Raw genomic sequence first — 23,933 nt, 5'->3', positions numbered from 1 at the left:
TTTGTTTTAATCACAACACGAGTTCTTTAAATTTATTTGGGGAAAATGCGATTTCGCTGTAGGAACAAAATATTTCACAATCTGCAAAGTGCCAAGTGGTTTTGACGTTTTTTTTTACTCGACACACGAGAATAGTTTATGCCAGGCCACGCCGTAATCCAGAATGAAAAAACAAACGGAAAAAAATCATTCCATGTGTTTTCCGTTATTTCAATTCATCGGAATTTTCCATTGAATACACGTATATAAGTATGGATACGTTTTTTTTTTTGTTTTATCATTGCCGTTGGTATGCTTGTACCAGTGCGCGGACCTTTAACGTTAACAGGAATGTTGGTAGATTTTATTTGGAAACAGTAGCGCGACTGAATATTTGTACAAAACAATTCATAATTTATTGCAAAATAAATAAAGCACATTTCACGGAAATAACACTCTTAAAAATATTTAAGCAAGATAAAAGTACATATAAATTGGTATATAAATAGCTTATGCCAATATAATACTCACTTTTTCGGCATTTTATGTACTTAAAACGTGGACTTTCGTTCAAATGTAATCACAAGAACTGATGAAAGTAGCGTAGGGAGATGTTTGCGAACTCATTTGCAACATTTATCTCATAATCTGTACACAAATTTTTTCAAAATTGGTTAGTGTCACCTCTAAATGTTAGTTAGGTATACTCGGCAATTCAATACTTTAAAATTATCGCAGTATACGTTTACAGTGCGAAAATACTGAAATATTGGTAGATTTTGGGCCTCGGTGGTAGTAGTAGTAGAAAATGAAAATGGGCCAGAAAAGCGAGTAAACCTACCAATGCGGTAAAGTCCGTGCACTGACTGTCCATATACTTATACCAACGTATGTACATATATATGCCGAGTTTAAATGTACACTATATTAGGGATGCATAAAAAGATGCAAACGGGTACCCAAAAACCCGAGTCTGAGGAATCGGTATCGGAGCCAAATACCCTTCGGGAACCGTGCCTTTTGATAAAGGCCATCAATAAAACAGGACTACAAGAGTACTTGGGAAAAGTTGAACAAATAAGCGGAGGGCAATACCAACAAATAAAAAATTATACATTTTATAAATCTCTCCCCTCTTCCAAAACGAACATATTTTTTCTTTATTGGCATACAATTTTGCTGTCCAGACATTTTTTTTGCGGCGGGCAGGAAAGTTGCTGGTTTTTAGCACCAACAACACAAATAACAGCGACTCAAAAGAACCCACGCTATACACTTTCTACCCGGTTCGGTACCAGAATGTGCGAACCGAAAATCGTAAATACTCATTCTTCTTCAGCACTAGTGTGCCCGTGGCTAACTAAAACGCTACCGGGTGACACGAAATAAACAGAATAAGGCACTAAAGACCCAGGCACATAACGTGCGTGGAAAGAGGCCATGCACATGATGTGCGCCAAATATGAATATTTATACTGCTAGAGATGTTTGCCCCCTACCATATCTCAACAATACAATTAGGGACCACTCGTCCCTGCACTTCGACAAGGACCCGACCTACTCAAACCCATTGCATTCCTTTCAGAAAAATGGGTCGTTTTGCCGCTTTGAAACGGAATGCCGCCGCGCACGTAGTGCGTTATTCATCTGAATGCCGAGTGTGTCTTGGGAGACACCCTATCCGCTTGTGCCCAATCTTTCGGGCAAAAAAGCCAGAAGAGCGCCTCTACGTCGCGATACGCGGAAGCTACTGCGGAAATTGTCTGGCCCCTGATCACCGCTCGAACGCATGCCCAAGCCAAGGGCGATGTAAACGGTGCGGCGAGAAGCACCACACGATGCTACACATCGCCTCGATCGACGAGGAGATGCAGCTACTCCGAGAAGCCCGCTCCAAGCCATGGAGCGTTCAAGTGGAAGAGGAGCTAGACTCACCCCGAGAGCGGATAGACGACTCGATTTCTTTATATGCGTCGGACGCTGGAACGGAGACTGGACCTCTTCGTCCACCTCGAAACCACGATGCCAGCCGGACCGGAGCGGAGACGCGGTCTCTTCGCCCGACCACACCACCAACCGCCAAGTCATTTCGACCTCGATTTCAGCATGAGATGAAGCGGCTCCAACAAGGGACAGCGACAGCACACCGCCATACATATAACGGCCGAGCGGAGACCCGGTCTCTTCGCCGGCAAACCAGGGACCCCCAACGGAGACGATATTAGCGCGACCGCAGAGCGGAGACAAGGCCTCTTCGCCTGCAACAACGACATCACACCCATCATCAGCCGCAGGACCGCCGTAACGGATCCGGGTCGTTACAACTCACCACAGTGTCCGATTCCGGGCAGGGCTCCTATCCCCGCATTCAGCTGCCACCGCCACCATGATACCGACGGTAGCGATCACCCCCACCGCGGTCGTGAAAATAGAAGCAGGGGCGGCTACACCTCGTTCTCGCCTTAATCGATGGATGCTCCCCCACCACAGTGATTGCGGATGAGCTCGCCCAGGAGCTCCAACTTCCTACCAGCAATATTGGCGGGCAAGCAGGATGTCTGCTGCGTATCCGAGGAAGACACGGACAGAACAAAAGGATTGCGATTCATGCTGCGGTCGAAAATGTTCGGTAACGACCGAAACAAATGAATTTTTTTATACTTTGTTATTTTTATTGAATTTTTGATGTACACAGTTGCAAAAGACTTACATTGTGAATTCGTACCAGCGAAAAATCGTTCGATTCCTCCATTGCCATACCTACGTGTCAAATAATAGCTGACAGGGAGAACGGCAGTCGCGAATGGCCAGATAAGGAAATAAAGGTTTGTTTTTCTTTTGCTCGCCGTTATTAAATTGAAGTGCCATGAATTGTACATTTGTTTCAAATCAGCTTTCTTTTAAATTTGTATACCGAAAATCAGACTACATATTAATATTCATTTCTAAAATCAAGTTTATAGATTAAATTCAAGCCACCAGCTATGCAGGCATTTTAAAATATGTAAATAAAGCAATATACCCGTCGTCTACAAAAATGTTTGAAACCCACTGGTGAGCTAATGATTTAAGTAATCGAACAACGATTGAACAGGTGATCGAAGCTGTTTACTATTGTGAACATTTCTATAAAACCTTTGCCACTTGTATGAATTCACAATGGAGGTGTGCGTTTAAAATCTTGTATCATCACAGTAAGATATTTTTCATTGAATTTTCTTCATACAAAATTCTATGCTTGTTCATTTCCAATGAATTTGTAATAAACGGCAAGAAATATGAACACGTATATCTTCTTACTCCTTTTCGCAATCCCTAACTCTAGGCAAACCTGGCTCAGGCCTTAAACCATAACTGAGAAATTGGCGAATGACCGAGGCAGCAGCAACCAAGCTCGCACACTGCGCAAACCATTTTGCGTACCGCCAAGCCGGCGGACTTGCCGGCGTTATGTTAAGTTAGATATAATTAGCTATAAGTTTTTTATTTTTTTTTCTTTTCTTCTTCTCGGTCGGTGATCCTTGGCGGACTGTGATGTTGCGTACCGCAAGCGGGGCGGCATGTTTAGGCCCAATGCCTAACTTTTACCTGATTGACGGCGCCCCTCCCTAACGTTTTAATAATATTTCCAGCCACCCACACTCACGCCGCATTTGTGTGCATGCATGCACATGCATGCGTTTCATGCACGTGTGTGTGCAGGTTCTCAGCACCCATGCACGTATATGTGGGGGTTGTTGTGTGTGTGGCTTTTTTCCCCTCCTTAATACCAGAGGACCTTTTCGCGGCTTAGCGGTTGTCATCAACGGGACAACCGGCCTTTTTCTCGATTGACCGCCAAGCTGTTCACATCGCCCAGGATCACCATCGTCATTTTGAGACATTAAGGTAACCTTACACACATTGTATATTTTTCTTACACTCTAATTAAAACACTATTATAACGAGGAAACGAGTGAACCATCAATCCCGAGATCGACCCGTGTGCGCCTACCCACTGCCGGTTTCAGACGCACCCAGGCCGAACACGATATTTTTCCAGTCATCATATCCTTCACGAGAAAGTTTTATCGATTGGTCGGGTAGTAAAAATAGCTTGCAATAAAAACAATAGACAGACCCTGGGAATAAAAACCGAAAATTTGTATTATCGATTACACTGTGTGCGTAAAAATAACTTTGAAAATTACAAAAAACGAAACCTGTCTAGAGTGGTTGGTTATGAGCCCCGAATACTTTCTTTAGAGGTTTTTTTCTTTAATGTTAGGTCTATTTATTCAACCGGCTTTCCGGTTTTCTGTCATTTTCCGTTTTTTTTTCTCCTAATCTTTTTTCAAGGTTAGAGAATATAAAAAAAAGACTCATTGACCGCTATTTCAAATTTCTTCCCATGCAGTTTTTGACCTATTTTATTCTAGAAACGTGATCAGGTTGATAAGAGGACACAACTAGTATTTTGTTCGGAAAAAAGAGATATTATGTGATCAAAAGCATGCTTTTAAAGAAAACTTATTTAATGAGTAAATCGAAAACGAGGGCTAAATTTGAAAAAATCTGTAATGGAAGTATTTAGAGAATCACCATCAATCATTGTAGACAGGTTTATTTTTTTTTTGTAATTTTTGAGGTCAGACAGTGTTAAAAATTAAGTGAATTATAAACAAACTATGAATTAAGGGTGGGTGAGTTACTTTTTAAAAAGAACGTAACCCTAGAGAATTTCCGTTGTCCGGCACCCCGAATTGCTCATTCGAACCTCTAAATGACAAACCTCGCTCTGCTAGTGTGGTAATGACAGCAATTACCCGTTTTAAAACGTCGCGCCAGTATTTTTTTCACTTAGTAGTTCATTCTCGAGTTGTTCTGGCAGATTATTTTCGTCCTTTCGTTTTTGCCGGTAAATTAGCAAACACTCCCGATGTTTTGGATTCTTTTCATACTGTTGTAAATGACTTCCGATGTATTTAGGCCCAATGCCAAACTTTTACCTGATTGACGGCGCCCCTCCCTAACGTTTTAATAATATTTCCAGCCACCCACACTCACGCCGCATTTGTGTGCATGCATGCACATGCATGCGTTTCATACACATGCACGTGTGTGTGCGGGTTGTCAGCTCCCATGCACGTATATGTGGGGGTTGTTGTGTGTGTGGCTTTTTTCCCCTCCTTAATACCAGAGGACCTTTTCGCGGCTTAGCGGTTGTCATCAACGGGACAACCGGCCTCTTTCTCGATTGACCGCCAAGCAGTTCACATCGCCCATGATCACCATCGTCATTTTGCGACATTAAGGTAACCTTACACACATTGTATATTTTTTCTTACACTCTAATTAAAACACTATTATAACGAAGAAATCCTCTTTGCATTTTTCTGCTCTGTTTTATTTCGAGTGAACCATCAATCCCGAGATCGACCCGTGTGCGCCTACCCACTGCCGGTTTCAGACGCACCCAGGCCGAACATTGGTCCTCCTCACCAAGAACTCAAAGCACCTTTATATATAGAGTCCACAACACAGCACATTTGCCTACTACCAGATTTTACAAAGAATTGCCACAAAGGATTTGCCCCAGCAGCCAAAAAATAACACCGACTTTCATTGCGGGCATATAATACACGACATTAGCAGCCCCGGAGCCACAGCCATCACATCAATTCCTCCAGCAAATATAAGAAGTAAGTGTGATATTTCTAGCCACTTTTTTTTGGTTTGAGTGTTGTTTTTTTTTGTAAAATAAAGAAACAACCCGTGTAGTGCGTGAAAAATTAAAATAAAAAAAGTGAAAACAGTGAAGTTATTTAGTGAGCACCAATTTATTTTTCTATTTTCAAAGGTTAAATCACTTGGTGTGTTAGCCTTTTATTTCAGTCCTTGTGATTATCTGGTCTATCCCCCCACCAGTGGTAAGGTTTTCCAAACACAACACAAGGAAGAGGGTAACCTAACCTGACTTTCCGCACCATACTAAATAGGTTTTTGTTGTTGTTTTTATTTGCACATCACAAACACGAAATTAAGTTCAATTTAATTTAATTAATCCGGTGCTCACTTCACTTTTTAAACACTTTTTACACTTTTTTTGCGCTTAGTTTCGAATATTTCACGCATTTTTTCACTTTCTCAAAAATACACCCATTACTTGTGGTGGTCCCCTTTTTTGTTGTTTTCGCTGAGACAAAAAGTTTGTACATAAAATCTTTTGCTGTTATCGCTGCTGTGACAAAAAGTCCAGAAAATAAACCCTTTTCCGTTGTCGCTACACTGACAAAGTCTGAAATAAAAGTAATAAATATAAAACGTCGAAATTCAAAAGTTTTTAATTCACTGCTAGGCCAGGTATCTTAATTCAGGAGACTCTCATTATTTCTAATCGGCAATTCTCTTGTTAATAAACGTAACCAAGACCATGGAAACCTACATCAGGTTGGTAGAATTAATTGCAGAGTTTGATACAGATTACAGCCTTATTCCGGAAAGTGACCATAGCAAACATACCCTTGCGATACAGCAGGAAGAGTTGCGGTCCTTGTGGAAGAAGGTAAAGTCTGCGTTTGATTCGCTACTAGGATCGGATGAGGAGTCAGGGGATGACGTTATGGCGGTAAGAAAGAAGCAAAAAGCAGCATACGCAATCTACATGCGATGCTTAGCGTCTATATCTGCTGAGGCAGAAAAATACAAGAAAGAGGACAAGAACCCTCATGCGAATAAAATTCGCCTCCCTGCTTGCGACACGGAAGTTTTTAAAGGGGATTATCTGTCTTGGCCAACTTATCGCGACCTGTTCACGGCAATATATATAAACAATTCTAGTTTGAAAGGGGTGGAAAAGTTATTCCATCTCAACAACAAAACGCAGGGCGAAGCAAAAGATATCATAAAAAAATGCCCTCTCACAAATGAAGGTTTCGAGATGGCCTGGAAAAACTTGTGTGAAAGATACGAAAACAAACGTATCTTAGTTAACACACAACTGCAAATTTTATTTAACTTAAAAAAGGTAGAAAGTGAGTGTGGCAGTTCAATAAAAAAGCTGCAAAATGATATAAATAATTGTATTTCGTCCCTCAAATGCCACAAAATTGATACTTCCAATTGGGATACAATCCTGACTTATCTCTGCTCAACCAAGCTACCAGAGAGCACGTTGGCTCTATGGGAGCAAAGTATAGATCATAAAATGGACATATCCAAGTGGGAGGATATGGATAAGTTCCTGTCTAATCGGTTTCAGACACTTGAAACAGTGTCTGCTTTTACAGGGCAAGCCACTTCGAAAGTGCAACAACCAAACGCGTCGCGACAATCGTCAGAAACCCCTACGAAAGACTTGGTGCTTTTCAAACGAAAGTATCCAAGCAAACAATAAAATCAATTTGTAAAATGTGTAAATCCCCTGAACACAGATTACGCAACTGTTCACGCTTCTGCCAGTTAACCCCAGTAGAAAGGATTAAATTTATAAAATCCACAAGTGGCTGCCTGAATTGCTTATCCCCAGGACACACCGTGACGAAGTGCACCAGTTCCTACAACTGTTCCAAATGCCACTCTCCTCACCACACGCTCCTGCATGCGGATACATCTCAGCACACGGCTGTACGCAATCCTTTCAAAGATGCGGATAATATCCCAACAACTTCGGCACAGGCGTGACAATCTGCGAACCAGAATGTAAAATCTTGTCATGCCAATTCCAGCACAGGCGTGCTATTAGGAACTGCTCGCGTACACATTCGCCATAATGGTACCGACTTCTCCGCGCGGGCATTAATTGATTTATGGTCTGAATGTTCCTTTATAACAGAAAGACTGAAACGCAGAATCAATTTGCCAGCGAGAAAAATGCATGCCCAAGTTTCAGGCATCACAAATTCGGTGTCAGCTCAGGTGAATGCGGCATCCAAAATTGAATTACGTTCACCAGTGGATGCCTGCTTCAGCCTGACCACACCCGTTCTAGTCCTAGCCAAACTCACTGGGAATCTTCCATCCTGCCATATCAACGCCATGACTATGCAGGCATTCCCAGACTTGGTTTTGGCAGACAAAAGGTTCTACATCAACGAAGACGTAGACCTCATACTTGGAGGAGACATATATCCCCAAATTATACTGAGCGGTCTGAAAAAGAATGTACTAAATACACTTTTGGCCCAAGAGACAGTGCTCGGTACCGGTGGCATCGAAGCACCGAGTCCAACGAAGAGCATCATGTCATTCTACAACGAGCTTGCGTTGGACAACTAATTAAAAGCTTTCTGTGAGGTAGCCAATGTTCCCAAAAACAAAATACTTAATGAAGAAGAAAGGTATTGTGAACAATTATTTAAGGACACAACAAAACGTGATGAAAGTGGAAGATATACAGTTTCGCTACCATTCAGGCAGGATTACCCTGAGAATATTAAATTAGGACCGTCCCTAAAGCGCGCATGTTCACAATTCTTCAGAAATGAGGGGCGATTACTGAAAACCCAAGAGTTAGGAAAAGAATATGTTCGGGTGTTGTCAGAATACGAAACACTTGGACATATGAGAAAAATTAAGAATAATATACCATCCGACGATTCGGATAATTATTTCCTGCCCCACCACGCCGTTGTAAAGGCGGAAAGTACCACTACGAAGGTGCGCGTCGTCTTCAACGCGTCAAGTCCGACGGCAAATGGCATTAGTCTAAACGACATACTCCACCCAGGTCCAGTACTCCAAGCATACTTGCCCATTAAATTCTACGTTGGAGACTGTACCGCTTTGTTTTTAATAGTGACATAGAAAAGATGTATAGGCAAATTTGGGTGACCGATAATCACGCCAAATTTCAAAGAATTGTCCATCGAACATCCCCCAACGAACCCATCAGTCTTTACGAACTAAAGACTGTCACATTTGGCGTAAACTGCGCCCCTACCTCGCGATACGGTCACTTCTACAATTGGCTGATGATGTAGAAAATACGCACCCAATAGCATCGGGTATATTACGAGAAAGTATGTATGTCGACGACGTTTTATCTGGAGGACATACAATAGCGTCAACCATCAGAGTAAGAAACGAGATTCGCGAAGCATTACACTCAGCTGGCTTTCTATTGCGCAAGTGGACATCAAATTGTGAGGAAATCCTTCAGGACATGCCCAAAACGGATTTGCTCAGCGAGGACTTCTTAGCGTTTGAAGAGGCTAGCTCGGTGAAGGCACTCGGAAAACGATGGAACGCTCACTCAGACATGTTTTACTTTACAGCAGGAGCTTTAGGGAATGGCGAGAACACCACCAAACGCGCAATCCTATCCGCTATAGCCAAACTTTTCGACCGTTTAGCCTGGCTTGCACCAATGGTCATAGTGGCAAAAATACTAATGCAGCATATCTGGTTAGAGGACACCGGGTGGGACGAACCTGTCTCCCCAACCACCTTAAAACGGTGGGAAAATTTCACCCAACACTATAACGAAATAGATAACATTAGGATACCGCGATAGGTAATTTTACGCCCGAGGACGACATCGAAATACATGGTTTTTGCGATGCAACGGAAAAGGCATATGCAGCAGCAATCTACATGCGCGTAAAAAGGGACGATAAGATTTTCACAAATCTCTTGCTAGCCAAAACCCGAGTAGCCCCAGTGAAAACCATCTCACTACCACGTTTAGAACTTTGCGGCGCCGTGCTGCTCGCAAAAATCATGGAATCAATATTCCGAAACATTCATTTGGGGCCAGCAAAAGTTCACCTCTGGACGGATTCAACCATCGTACTCGCATGGATAAGAAAGCCGCCCTGTTCCTGGTCAACCTTCGTCGCACACCGAATCACTAAGATCATCGATATGGTCGGTAGAAAGGACTGGCTTCACGTGGACTCGGAATCTAATCGAGCGGATCTAGGAAGCAGAGGACTACTTGCATCAGAGTTGGTCAACAATTCGTTGTGGTGGCAGGGACCTTCTTGGCTGCAAGAAGACAATTCCCACTGGCCAGCACAAGAGACCGAATACAAAACGTCCATTGAGGAGAAGAGGGCACAAACATATGCCACGACAAGGGTAGATCAGGTAGATATTCTCGACCGTTTTTCAAATTTACCCAGGGCTTTAAAGGTTCTATCCTATGTTAGGAGATTTTATAAACGAACTCACCCAAAAACTAAAGCAATGTTCCACGAAAGGTCGTGTATAATCTCAGCCGATGAGATTAAGGCAACGACTCAAGCATTAATACGAGTCTGCCAGAAACAATTTTACGGGACAGAATATTTAAAATTGAAAAATAGGGAACCTATCGATCGAAAGAGTGAAATACTGTCACTTAACCAATATATCGACAAAGATGATATTATTAGAACAGGGAGGCGTCTAGGGGCTTCAAAAGACATGTCATACAATGAGCGGCATCCGATCATCTTGCCTTACAATTGTAGGCTGTCTCGCCTTACAGTTGTGATGGCTCATCATTACTCCCTTCATGGCGAGAACCAGCTCATGCTCCGTCTTATTCGAACCCAATACTGGATACCGAATATCAAGACCATGATCCGAGCCATCATCCACAATTGCAAAACCTGCATTATTCACCGAAAGCAGGCGCAGTCCCAACTTATGGGTACCCTTCCCTGCGAACGGACTACTTTTACCCGCGCGTTCACCAATACCGGGGTAGACTTTGCGGGGCCTTTCGACATCAAAAGCTACCGCGGTAGGGGATGTCGACTGTCAAAGGGCTACGTATGCCTTTTTGTCTGTTTCTCCACTAAGGCCGTTCACTTAGAGGCCACTAGTGACCTCAGCACCCCATGCTTTCTCGCAGCCTTCTCGCGTTTTATCGCTAGAAGAGGATGTCCGAAAAACATCTACTCCGACAAAGGTTGTGCCATCAAGATCTTTACGATCCGAATTTAAAGCCTTTCTGGCCGAAAGCCGAGACAAAACAGTCTCAAAGTATAGCCATCAAGCATTGAGCTGGTATTTTATTCCCGCCGCCGCTCCACGTATGGGCGGCCTGTGGGAAGCGGGAGTGAAGAGCTTCAAAAGCCACTTCAAAAAGATCGCTTCTCCCCACAAATATACTATGGAGGAGTTCCAAACACTTTTGTGCAGGATTGAGGCGTGCCTCAACTCGCGCCAGTCCAGGGTCGAATGACCCAACGGACCTGGAACCACTAACCCCAGGACATTTCCTAACGGGCAGCCACCTTCTGGCGCCGCCAGAAACGGATGTGAATGAAAGCACGGCCTCCATAATAAACAGATGGCAGAAGCTCAAGGCCCTCCATCAAACCTTCTCCCAGCGATGGAAAACCGAATATCTTTCCGAGCTTCAAAAACGGGTGAAGTGGAAACACACAAAACAAAATCTGAAAGTGGATGATCTAGTTGTCATCAAAGAGGACAACTTATCTCCCAACGAATGAAGGTTAGGCCGAGTCGTCAGCGTACACCCCGGCGAAGACAACCGAGCTCGTGTAGTCGATCTCATAACCGAGAAGGGTCCAGTCAGACGACCTTTGGTCAAACTGATCCTTCTTCCAACGGAGGAGATGGACTGAGAGAAGACCAAGAGCTCCTCATAACCATCCCTCCGTTCCTCGCCCTCTTTTCCAAACACCGCCTCCCTATCGCGAAACCACTCCCCCCCCTCCCCTTCTTCACAGACTTTCGGTTGGGTATTCCCACCGAATTCATCTCGTCACCGTAAGAGCATAATCTATCCACTCCGCTCCCCCTACGTCGGGACTCAACGTGGGAGGCTCCCACTACGGATTCCAAACCACCCTATTCACTTTGTATTAAACAGCAAAATCCGCGGGCTCGCCACGTGAGCGGACAATTCCCAAATCAACCTTTGTAATCCAGCGTCCACGTGTGAGGCTCCCGGGGATTCCAACCACCCTGGGCACTCAGTGCTAACCCCGGAATCCTCGGGCTCATCACGTGAACGGTTACCTAACACTCTATACTCCTACATATGGGCTCACCGTGTGAGGCTCCCACTGGAGATTCCAATCCCCCTAAGGCACTCAACACTTTCTACTTTTAACTTTAAAATTCACAATGTTCCACAACGGAATCCCCGGGCTCGCCACGTGAGTAAACACAATCCCCTACACTTATTCTCTCGCGGTGACGGAGACGGGGGAAGCCCTAACAGAAAGACGGAAAAGTTCCGTCGAAAGTTCCGCTCGTTCACCGAAACAAGGCCAATTAACCAGCCTAATGCAGATCTCCATCTGCCACCAAACACTTATTTTTAATTTTCAAAATCAAACCCCAATTCACTCGCTCACCCCGAGCGAGGACACCAGAACCCTACCGCAGATCCATTATCTGCCACAGAATACCATTACACAACCTAAGAAACCATCAAGATTCGCAATTTCGCATTTAGCATTACAATTACCCGAACACAACTTGGTGAGTTCAGTTTCTTCCTTTAATGTATCCCCAGCATTCATAAATACATTTACACGAACTCAAAGAGTCAGAGGGAGGGTTTTCCTATAAGCTTCAAAGGTCCCTTAAGAGTTGATTGTTGCTGGGCTAACAGGGCGCTACTAGGGGATTAGAAGTTAATCGGTGTACCAAAGGCGATACCGAAACCCGCTATCAACACCCAACAATTACCGAAATGCGTTTAATTTATTTTCAACCGCTACGAAACAAAATTCCGAATTCGAAATTTATCTTGGAAATTTTTTGTCAAAGTTCTAAAATTATTTAAAACTTCAGCATATTTAATAACGCTTTACTACTATCTCAAACTAATTGTTAATTTATTGTTTATTTTAAAACAAATGGCGCTGAAACTCTAATACAATCTAAAGATACGCTTATATGTAGTCATCTTCGCAAACGAATATTGCGAATGTAAAAAAAGGGGTAGTAAACAACCCAAAGAGTCAATAAAAACGAGTTCCGCAATACTGGCTGTGATTATCAATAGGCCTTGAACTACTACATAGCCTAGCCAAACTTGTTGCATCATGATTCTTAGCATTTTTTATGCTTTACGGCAGGTCATTAAGCCCGAAAATTTGCATTGGAAGGGATTGTCTTAGAGTTGTAATAAAGGATAAAATTGACAAACATTTTAAGGTGCCAAGAACGTGGCTGCAATGCAAAGTGCTTACCAATTCTAAGAAAAAACAATAAACTTGAACAGCAATAAAATCCAGAAAATATCAGTACATGGTGCAATAATAGATACTAAAAAGGGTCTTGCATGCGCTTTCATTATTTAATCGATTTTTCGAATAAATTAAATTGTATATAATTCAAAACTAAAAACCTTAATTATCCTAGCATCCTCTTCTTTAACTATATGTTTGATATTTTATTATTGTATTGAGTTCTTGTATCTGGCTATGTTTCGTTCAAGCTTAGTCTATCTACATTTTATATACAATACATATCATGTACATTTGCTTAATGTATTTGTGCGTTAGCACCTAACTCTATAATCTAATACAATTTCTATATTTCTCACCTTTTCATTCATTTAGAAGAAATCGGAAGCTCCTAGTCGTTTCGTTGGAATTTTCAGTAAGTTATCATTCAGCGTTGCTTTTCCACTGCTTATTTGTTTGGGTGTATTTGGCGCAGAGCTGCTTGTTGTTGTTTCTATAGCACCACGTCTATTCGCGGATTTTAGCGTGATCTTGGGTCTTCGAGGAGCGGCCGCACCAGGTGTACGCCCTGGTGTAGGCATAAACGGTGTTGTACCAATTCTCAGTTTCCCCGTTGCCAAACGTCTAGCCGCCGGCGACATTGAAGCCAAACGTTCCATATTTGAACGAATAAATGGAGAATGAATATTTTTGTGAGCCGTATCGGCTGCTCGCTGCTTTTGGGCACGCATCTTTTCACCGACTTTTTCAGCTAGTGCTTCACGATGTGAATTTTCGGTAATGGTAAAGGCTGGTCCAACATTTGGTCGTACTGGGGTGTCGGAGCCATCAAGGCGAAAGGGTGTACCTTCAATTTCACCCCATGTCATGAGTAGTGAAAATGCTTCACCTGGAGTGGCGATGGTGTTTTTACTAAACTAAAACCGCGCACGTCTGGACCGTCGCCGCTATTGTTGCCTGGTATGATGGCATTGCCATCAAAACCAATTTTATTCGCTAGCGGTTGTGATTGTGACTTAACCAGTTCATTGCTTGATTTTGCGGTTTTGGGCTCAACAAAAGGGTTAGTATGGAGCCGTGTTGCATTATGTTGTATTATTTTTGCGTTTTTTGCTGCTTCTACTTGTTCTTGCTCAGTAAGCTCGACTCCATCGGGAATGTACATAACGGAGTTTTTGTTCACGTGGGTCCATGTCTCAATCTTTCGCATTGGATCAGGTTCTTCGAATTGCTGCTCAATAGATGGTAAATTAAGCGCACACGCTAATTTATCCGCAGATAGTTTTTCTTCATTATATAGCACCGCAAACCTTTGTCTTAATTTTCGATCCGCCGTATCGATGATTTCTTGAAAACTATGATTATCTTCGCTGGAGTAGTGTTGTAGAAATGAGTCTAATGAATCCGTTATTTTATCTGTTTCTGACGCCCCTGACGCTTTAGAAGAACTAGAAACAGTACACCTGGGCGTGTCTGAGGCATTTCCGTCACAGCAAGGACGTGGTGTTCCGCTGGCATTCGCGCTAGCTGGTGTTTCAAACGTTGCTGGTGACACAGCTCGTCTATCGGTAGGTCTGCGCCCACTATACTTCTCACGTATCGCTTCCATTTGAGCGTAATCTTTACGATCCATTGCATCGAGGTAATCATTTTGCGCTCGCAATTTATCCAAGTGTGGAAAGAAGTCTCGTTGTATTATTTATGCCATCTCCTCAATGTACACTTCCCCGGTTAGAATTTTTTCTTTTATTTTCTTACGGGTTGCTCCTGCCGCGGGTACTTTGAAGTTTTGTAGAGATTTATCGCGCTCTTTTAGATTAACGATAGCTTGGCTACCGGGGGTGCTTGGTGTATTCGGATCACACATATTTGAATTTTCTTTCAGCAGACGAATTTTGATTTTGTTTTAATCACAACACGAGTTCTTTAAATTTATTTGGGGGAAAATGCGATTTCGCTGTAGGAACAAAATATTTCACAATCTGCAAAGTGCCAAGTGGTTTTGACGTTTTTTTTTACTCGACACACGAGAATAGTTTATGCCAGGCCACGCCGTAATCCAGAATGAAAAAACAAACGGAAAAAAATCATTCCATGTGTTTTCCGTTATTTCAATTCATCGGAATTTTCCATTGAATACACGTATATAAGTATGGATACGTTTTTTTTGTTTGTTTTATCATTGCCGTTGGTATGCTTGTACCAGTGCGCGGACCTTTAACGTTAACAGGAATGTTGGTAGATTTTATTTGGAAACAGTAGCGCGACTGAATATTTGTACAAAACAATTCATAATTTATTGCAAAATAAATAAAGCACATTTCACGGAAATAACACTCTTAAAAATATTTAAGCAAGATAAAAGTACATATAAATTGGTATATAAATACCTTATGCCAATATAATACTCACTTTTTCGGCATTTTATGTACTTAAAACGTGGACTTTCGTTCAAATGTAATCACAAGAACTGATGAAAGTAGCGTAGGGAGATGTTTGCGAACTCATTTGCAACATTTATCTCATAATCTGTACACAAATTTTTTCAAAATTGGTTAGTGTCACCTCTAAATGTTAGTTAGGTATACTCGGCAATTCAATACTTTAAAATTATCGCAGTATACGTTTACAGTGCGAAAATACTGAAATATTGGTAGATTTTGGGCCTCGGTGGTAGTAGTAGTAGAAAATGAAAATGGGCCAGAAAAGTGAGTAAACCTACCAATGCGGTAAAGTCCGTGCACTGACTGTCCATATACTTATACCAACGTATGTACATATATATGCCGAGTTTAAATGTACACTATATTAGGGATGCATAAAAAGATGCAAACGGGTACCCAAAAACCCGAGTCTGAGGAATCGGTATCGGAGCCAAATACCCTTCGGGAACCGTGCCTTTTGATAAAGGCCATCAATAAAACAGGACTACAAGAGTACTTGGGAAAAGTTGAACAAATAAGCGGAGGGCAATACCAACAAATAAAAAATTATACATTTTATAAATCTCTCCCCTCTTCCAAAACGAACATATTTTTTCTTTATTGGCATACAATTTTGCTGTCCAGACATTTTTTTTGCGGCGGGCAGGAAAGTTGCTGGTTTTTAGCACCAACAACACAAATAACAGCGACTCAAAAGAACCCACGCTATACACTTTCTACCCGGTTCGGTACCAGAATGTGCGAACCGAAAATCGTAAATGCTCATTCTTCTTCAGCACTAGTGTGCCCGTGGCTAACTAAAACGCTACCGGGTGACACGAAATAAACAGAATAAGGCACTAAAGACCCAGGCACATAACGTGCGTGGAAAGAGGCCATGCACATGATGTGCGCCAAATATGAATATTTATACTGCTAGAGATGTTTGCCCCCTACCATATCTCAACAATACAATTAGGGACCACTCGTCCCTGCACTTCGACAAGGACCCGACCTACTCAAACCCATTGCATTCCTTTCAGAAAAATGGGTCGTTTTGCCGCTTTGAAACGGAATGCCGCCGCGCACGCAGTGCGTTATTCATCTGAATGCCGAGTGTGTCTTGGGAGACACCCTATCCGCTTGTGCCCAATCTTTCGGGCAAAAAAGCCAGAAGAGCGCCTCTACGTCGCGATACGCGGAAGCTACTGCGGAAATTGTCTGGCCCCTGATCACCGCTCGAACGCATGCCCAAGCCAAGGGCGATGTAAACGGTGCGGCGAGAAGCACCACACGATGCTACACATCGCCTCGATCGACGAGGAGATGCAGCTACTCCGAGAAGCCCGCTCCAAGCCATGGAGCGTTCAAGTGGAAGAGGAGCTAGACTCACCCCGAGAGCGGATAGACGACTCGATTTCTTTATATGCGTCGGACGCTGGAACGGAGACTGGACCTCTTCGTCCACCTCGAAACCACGATGCCAGCCGGACCGGAGCGGAGACGCGGTCTCTTCGCCCGACCACACCACCAACCGCCAAGTCATTTCGACCTCGATTTCAGCATGAGATGAAGCGGCTCCAACAAGGGACAGCGACAGCACACCGCCATACATATAACGGCCGAGCGGAGACCCGGTCTCTTCGCCGGCAAACCAGGAACCCCCAACGGAGACGATATTAGCGCGACCGCAGAGCGGAGACAAGGCCTCTTCGCCTGCAACAACGACATCACACCCATCATCAGCCGCAGGACCGCCGTAACGGATCCGGGTCGTTACAACTCACCACAGTGTCCGATTCCGGGCAGGGCTCCTATCCCCGCATTCAGCTGCCACCGCCACCATGATACCGACGGTAGCGATCACCCCCACCGCGGTCGTGAAAATAGAAGCAGGGGCGGCTACACCTCGTTCTCGCCTTAATCGATGGATGCTCCCCCACCACAGTGATTGCGGATGAGCTCGCCCAGGAGCTCCAACTTCCTACCAGCAATATTGGCGGGCAAGCAGGATGTCTGCTGCGTATCCGAGGAAGACACGGACAGAACAAAAGGATTGCGATTCATGCTGCGGTCGAAAATGTTCGGTAACGACCGAAACAAATGAATTTTTTTATACTTTGTTATTTTTATTGAATTTTTGATGTACACAGTTGCAAAAGACTTACATTGTGAATTCGTACCAGCGAAAAATCGTTCGATTCCTCCATTGCCATACCTACGTGTCAAATAATAGCTGACAGGGAGAACGGCAGTCGCGAATGGCCAGATAAGGGAATAAAGGTTTGTTTTTCTTTTGCTCGCCGTTATTAAATTGAAGTGCCATGAATTGTACATTTGTTTCAAATCAGCTTTCTTTTAAATTTGTATACCGAAAATCAGACTACATATTAATATTCATTTCTAAAATCAAGTTTATAGATTAAATTCAAGCCACCAGCTATGCAGGCATTTTAAAATATGTAAATAAAGCAATATACCCGTCGTCTACAAAAATGTTTGAAACCCACTGGTGAGCTAATGATTTAAGTAATCGAACAACGATTGAACAGGTGATCGAAGCTGTTTACTATTGTGAACATTTCTATAAAACCTTTGCCACTTGTATGAATTCACAATGGAGGTGTGCGTTTAAAATCTTGTATCATCACAGTAAGATATTTTTCATTGAATTTTCTTCATACAAAATTCTATGCTTGTTCATTTCCAATGAATTTGTAATAAACGGCAAGAAATATGAACACGTATATCTTCTTACTCCTTTTCGCAATCCCTAACTCTAGGCAAACCTGGCTCAGGCCTTAAACCATAACGGAGAAATTGGCGAATGACCGAGGCAGCAGCAACCAAGCTCGCACACTGCGCAAACCATTTTGCGTACCGCCAAGCCGGCGGACTTGCCGGCGTTATGTTAAGTTAGATATAATTAGCTATAAGTTTTTTTATTTTTTTTTCTTTTCTTCTTCTCGGTCGGTGATCCTTGGCGGACTGTGATGTTGCGTACCGCAAGCGGGGCGGCATGTTTAGGCCCAATGCCTAACTTTTACCTGATTGACGGCGCCCCTCCCTAACGTTTTAATAATATTTCCAGCCACCCACACTCACGCCGCATTTGTGTGCATGCATGCACATGCATGCGTTTCATGCACGTGTGTGTGCAGGTTCTCAGCACCCATGCACGTATATGTGGGGGTTGTTGTGTGTGTGGCTTTTTTCCCCTCCTTAATACCAGAGGACCTTTTCGCGGCTTAGCGGTTGTCATCAACGGGACAACCGGCCTTTTTCTCGATTGACCGCCAAGCTGTTCACATCGCCCAGGATCACCATCGTCATTTTGAGACATTAAGGTAACCTTACACACATTGTATATTTTTCTTACACTCTAATTAAAACACTATTATAACGAGGAAACGAGTGAACCATCAATCCCGAGATCGACCCGTGTGCGCCTACCCACTGCCGGTTTCAGACGCACCCAGGCCGAACACGATATTTTTCCAGTCATCATATCCTTCACGAGAAAGTTTTATCGATTGGTCGGGTAGTAAAAATAGCTTGCAATAAAAACAATAGACAGACCCTGGGAATAAAAACCAAAAATTTGTATTATCGATTACACTGTGTGCGTAAAAATAATTTTGAAAATTACAAAAAAACGAAACCTGTCTAGAGTGGTTGTAATGAGCCCCGAATACTTTCTTTAGAGGTTTTTTTCTTTAATGTTAGGTCTGTTTATTCAACCGGCTTTCCGGTTTTCTGTCATTTTCCGTTTTTTTTTCTCTTAATCTTTTTTCAAGGTTAGAGAATATAAAAAAAAGACTCATTGACTGCTATTTCAAATTTCTTCCCATGCAGCTTTTGACCTATTTTATTCTAGAAACGTGATCAGGTTGATAAGAGGACACAACTAGTATTTTGTTCGGAAAAAAGAGATATTACGTGATCAAAAGCATGCTTTTAAAGAAAACTTATTTAATGAGTAAATTTGAAAAAATTCTGTAATGGAAGTATTTGGAGAATCACCATCAATCATTGTAGACAGGTTTATTTTTTTTTTTTGTAATTTTTGAGGTCAGACAGTGTTAAAAATTATGTGAATTATAAACAAACTATGAATTAAGGGTGGGTGAGTTACTTTTTAAAAAGAACGTGGTTGGGTTAATGTAACTTGTTTGATATATTACAAGTTAATCATAAATTTTCAAGTAAGAAATTAGAATTAACATTTTAAGAGAATTCGTTTAACCTTAAGTTTTATTTTTTAAGGATTTTTTTCTTGCATTGAAGTAAGAAGACAGGAGTGGCCGTAAAATGCATTGATTAATTTGCAAAATTTTTGTTGAATATTAAGCTTCATATTTCTTTTAAGTGAGCACTTTTATATAATTTTTTTGATGGATTCTAAGCTCGAAGGCAAGTAAAATTTTTTAATAGTAATTCTTTCGCAACTAAAGTATTTTCAATATATTTAGCATTCCGTTATTAAGAAGAAAAGGTATTTTTTCTCTATATATTTAAGTGTAGGGACTAAAAAGTTACATACATCCGCGGACATCCGGGCTAAATTTTACATATGTTATAGTCGCAAGTATTCTCTAATAGTCGAAAGAAAAAACCATTGCGAATTCTTTGCACATATATTTTTAATTTTTTGTAGATTTAGTTATCTGTACATATAAAATAGGATGTATGTACGTACCAGCTCCGACGAGATATTTGAACCTTTAAAGCTGATCTACAAAGGGCAAAACCAATTACCAGGTAAAGGGAACAAACATGTAGCCATAAAACACACAAAAATAAACGCGCAAGGTCAACAAGAGTACACCAAAAGCAAAAAGGCGAAGATCACTGACTTCAACCTGCCACAACCTACCGCACCAGTCACCAAGGCATAAAAACGGGTGCATACAAAGCAATCCTAATGCAGATATAACCACACAGGAACGCTACACAAAACAACCCTATTTGGTAGCATCTACGCCAATACCTTAATGTAATATAAATACTGCACAACTGATAACAAATCAGAAGGATCAACGACACTTACGATGGCAGCACAACAATCATCAACTATTCACCCTGTCGGAAAATCAACAACACAAAGCAGTTTAGTTATAACCGTACCAAGAACAGATTTTTTTGACATTTGGGTTCACCATTCGAAGGAAACCAGATATAAAGAATTATTGAGTTTTGTTGTACTTAAGTACGATTTAAGCGAAGCAGACGAGTATTCGATAAAAAGTTTAAGCTTACAAATATCGGCATATTCGTCGAAGCTGGATCAAAATTGGAACACTTCTGGAAGACATAAGGAGCGATTTTTGAATAAAAACTCAGAGTGGCTTTCGGGTCCAGACTTCACAATTACAATAACGGTGGATTCAAAGTTGCCATCAGACCAGCCAACCACTTCTTCAGGTAACCCCAGCCCCGGAACACGAAAGAAGGACTTTGCTAGCTGCAGTGAAAAAACCAAACGGCGTCGAGTGGATGACCTCTGGCAATCTAGAAGTCCTGGTGAGTTACTTTATGCGGCAGAAGTATCAACGCGTATGCCCGGCAACAGAAATGTTGCTAAAATTATAAAAAAAATCACAGGAAACCGCTCGAATATCCGGCAAAAGATGACATGTGAGCCAGATGCAAGATGCTTGAGCAATGTAGAAGCTTTAGCATACTACGTAGATAGCAAGTCGACGACTTATGGTACAAAACGACTCGGAAGTGGAGCATCAAGGCAGGCCATAAGGTTTATCCATCATGTTATAGTCTAAGAAAAGGTAAGGCAGAATGCTATCCAAATGAAACTGATGTGGGTGAAACACGTGCGGAATTTAAAGTCCAGTCCGTATTAGATAAAATTGTTGAGCGTTTAGTTTTAGCAAATCAAGAAGTTTTTGTTAGTTTATTATCTACAAACTTGACGTATACTTTAATCAGCAAGTGGGGTTGCGATGGAAGCTCTGGCCGTAGCACATATAAGCAAAAGTTTACATGCAGTTCTGACACTGATGAGTTTTTGTCTATATTTTCTCTCGTTCCTCTTCAATTACAGGATGAACAAGTAAGGAAGGTTATGTTCGAGTGTAACCGAACATTACATACTCAGTTGAGAGCTATGGTGACAACATAAGGGAAAATAACCATGTAGGAAAATGAACCGAGGGAAACCCTGGAATGTGTTTGTATGAAATGTATATCAAATGAAAGGCATTAAAGAGTATTTTATGAGGGAGTGGGCCATAGTTTTATAGGTGGACGCCATTTAGGGATATAGCCATAAAGGTGGATCAGGGTTGACTCTAGAATGCGTTTGTACGATATGGGTATCAAATTAAAGGTTTTAATGAGTATTTTAAAAGGGAGTAATCCTTAGTTCCATAGGTGGACGCCGTTTTCAGATATCGCCACAAAGGTGGAACAGGGGGACCCTAGAATTTGTTTGTACAATATGGGCATCAAACGAATGGTGTTAATGAGTATTTTAAAAGGGAGTGGGCCTTAGTTCTATAGGTGGATGCCGTTTCGAAATATCGCCATAAAGGTTGACTCTAGAATGTGTTTGTACGATATGGGTATCAAATTAAAGGTATTAATGAGGGTTTTAAAAGGGAGTGGTGGTTGTTGTATAGGTGGTCACCTTTTCGAGATATCGCCATAAAGTTGGACCAGGGGTGACTCTAGAATGCGTTTGTACGATATGGGTATCAAATAAAAGGTGCTAATGAGTATTTTAAAAGGGAATAATCCTTAGTTCCATAGGTGGACGCCGTTTCGAGATATCGCCATAAAGGTGGACCAGGGATGACCCTAGAATTTGTTTGTACAATATGGCTATCAAAAGAAAGGTGTTAATAAGTATTTTAAAAAGGAGTAATCCTTAGTCCCAAAGGTGGACGCCGTTTCGAGATATCACCATAAAGGTGGACCAGGGGTGACCCTAGACTTTGTTTGTACAATATTGGCATCAAACGAAAGGTGTTAATGAGTATTTTAAAAGGGAGTGGGCCTTAGTTCTATAGGTGGACGCCGTTTCGAAATATCGCCATAAAGGTGGATCAGGGGTGATTCTAGAATGAGTTTGTACGATATGGGTATCAAATTAAAGGTATTAATGAGGGTTTTAAAAGGGAGTGGTGGTTGTTGTATAGGTGGTCGAATTTTCGAAATATCGCCATAAAGGTGGACCAGGGGTGACTCTAGAATTTGTTTGTACAATATGGGTATCAAAAGAAAGGTGTTAATAAGTATTTTAAAAGGGAGTAATCCTTAGTTCCATAGGTGGACGCCGTTTCGAGATATCGCCATAAAGGTGGGCCAGTGGTGACTCTAGAATTTGTTTGTGCAATATGGGTATCAAACGAAAGGAGTTAATGAGTATTTCAAAAGGGAGTGGGCCTTAGTTCTATAGGTGGACGCCTTTTCGAGGTATCGCAATAAAGGTGGACCAGGGGTGACTCTAGACTTTGTTACTACGATATGGGTATCAAATGAAAGGTGTTAATGAGTATTTTTAAAAGGAAGTGGGCCTTCGTTCTATAGGTGTTCGCCTTTTCGAGATATCTCCATAAAGGTGGACCAGGGGCGACTTTAGAGTATGTTTGTACGATATGGGTATCAAATGAAAGGTGATAATGAGTATTTTAAAAGGGAGTGGGCCTCAGTTCTATAGGTGGACGCCGTTTCGAAATATCGCCATAAAGGTGGACCACGGGTGATTCTAGAATGTGTTTGTACGATATGGGTATCAAATTAAAGGTATTAATAAGGGTTTTAAAAGGGAGTGGTGGTTGTTGTATAGGTGGTCGCATTTTCGAAATATCGCCATAAAGGTGGGCCAGGGGTGACTCTAGAATTCGTTTGTGCAATATGGGTATCAAACGAAAGGAGTTAATAAGTATTTTAAAAGGGAGTGGGCCTTAGTTCTATAGGTGGACGCCTTTTCGAGATATCGCCATAAAGGTAGACCAGGGGTGACTCTAGAATGAGTTTGTACGATATGGGTATTAAATTAAACGTATTAATGAGATTTTTAAAAGGAAGTGGTGGTAGTTGTATATGTGAATGCGTTTTCCAGATATCGACCAAAATGGGGACCAGGGTGACCCAGAACATCATCTGTTGGATTCCGCTAATTTATTTATATATGTAATACCTGCCAAGATTTTAAGGGTTTTTTATTTCGCCCTGCAGAACTTTTTCATTTTCTTCTACTTAATATGGTAGGTGTCACAACCATTTTATAAAGTTTTTTCTAAAGTTATATTTCGCTTCAATAAAACAATCCAATTACCTTACCATGTTTCATCCCTTTTTTCGTATTTGGTATAGAATTATGGCATTTTTTTCATTTTTCGTAATTTTCGATATCGAAAAAGTGGGCGTGGTC

At 41.9% G+C, this 23,933-nt stretch overlaps 1 protein-coding gene and 1 pseudogene across 6 annotated transcripts in view; both read right to left on the bottom strand.

Annotated features, from left to right (window-relative positions):
* The window catches only part of unc-13, a 4,182,017-nt gene that overhangs the window by 2,927,907 nt on the left and 1,230,177 nt on the right, over nt 1–23,933 (bottom strand). The gene's annotated exons all lie outside the window — the stretch shown is intronic.
* On the bottom strand, nt 13,487–14,982 carry LOC137234650 (splicing factor ESS-2 homolog; annotated as a pseudogene).

This window comes from Eurosta solidaginis, chromosome X (assembly GCF_040869045.1).
Source record: "Eurosta solidaginis isolate ZX-2024a chromosome X, ASM4086904v1, whole genome shotgun sequence".
Classification (NCBI taxonomy): Eukaryota; Metazoa; Arthropoda; class Insecta; order Diptera; family Tephritidae; genus Eurosta; species Eurosta solidaginis.
The sequence above is the reverse complement of the archived record's forward strand: the minus strand, read 5'-3'. Positions and strand labels throughout refer to the sequence as shown.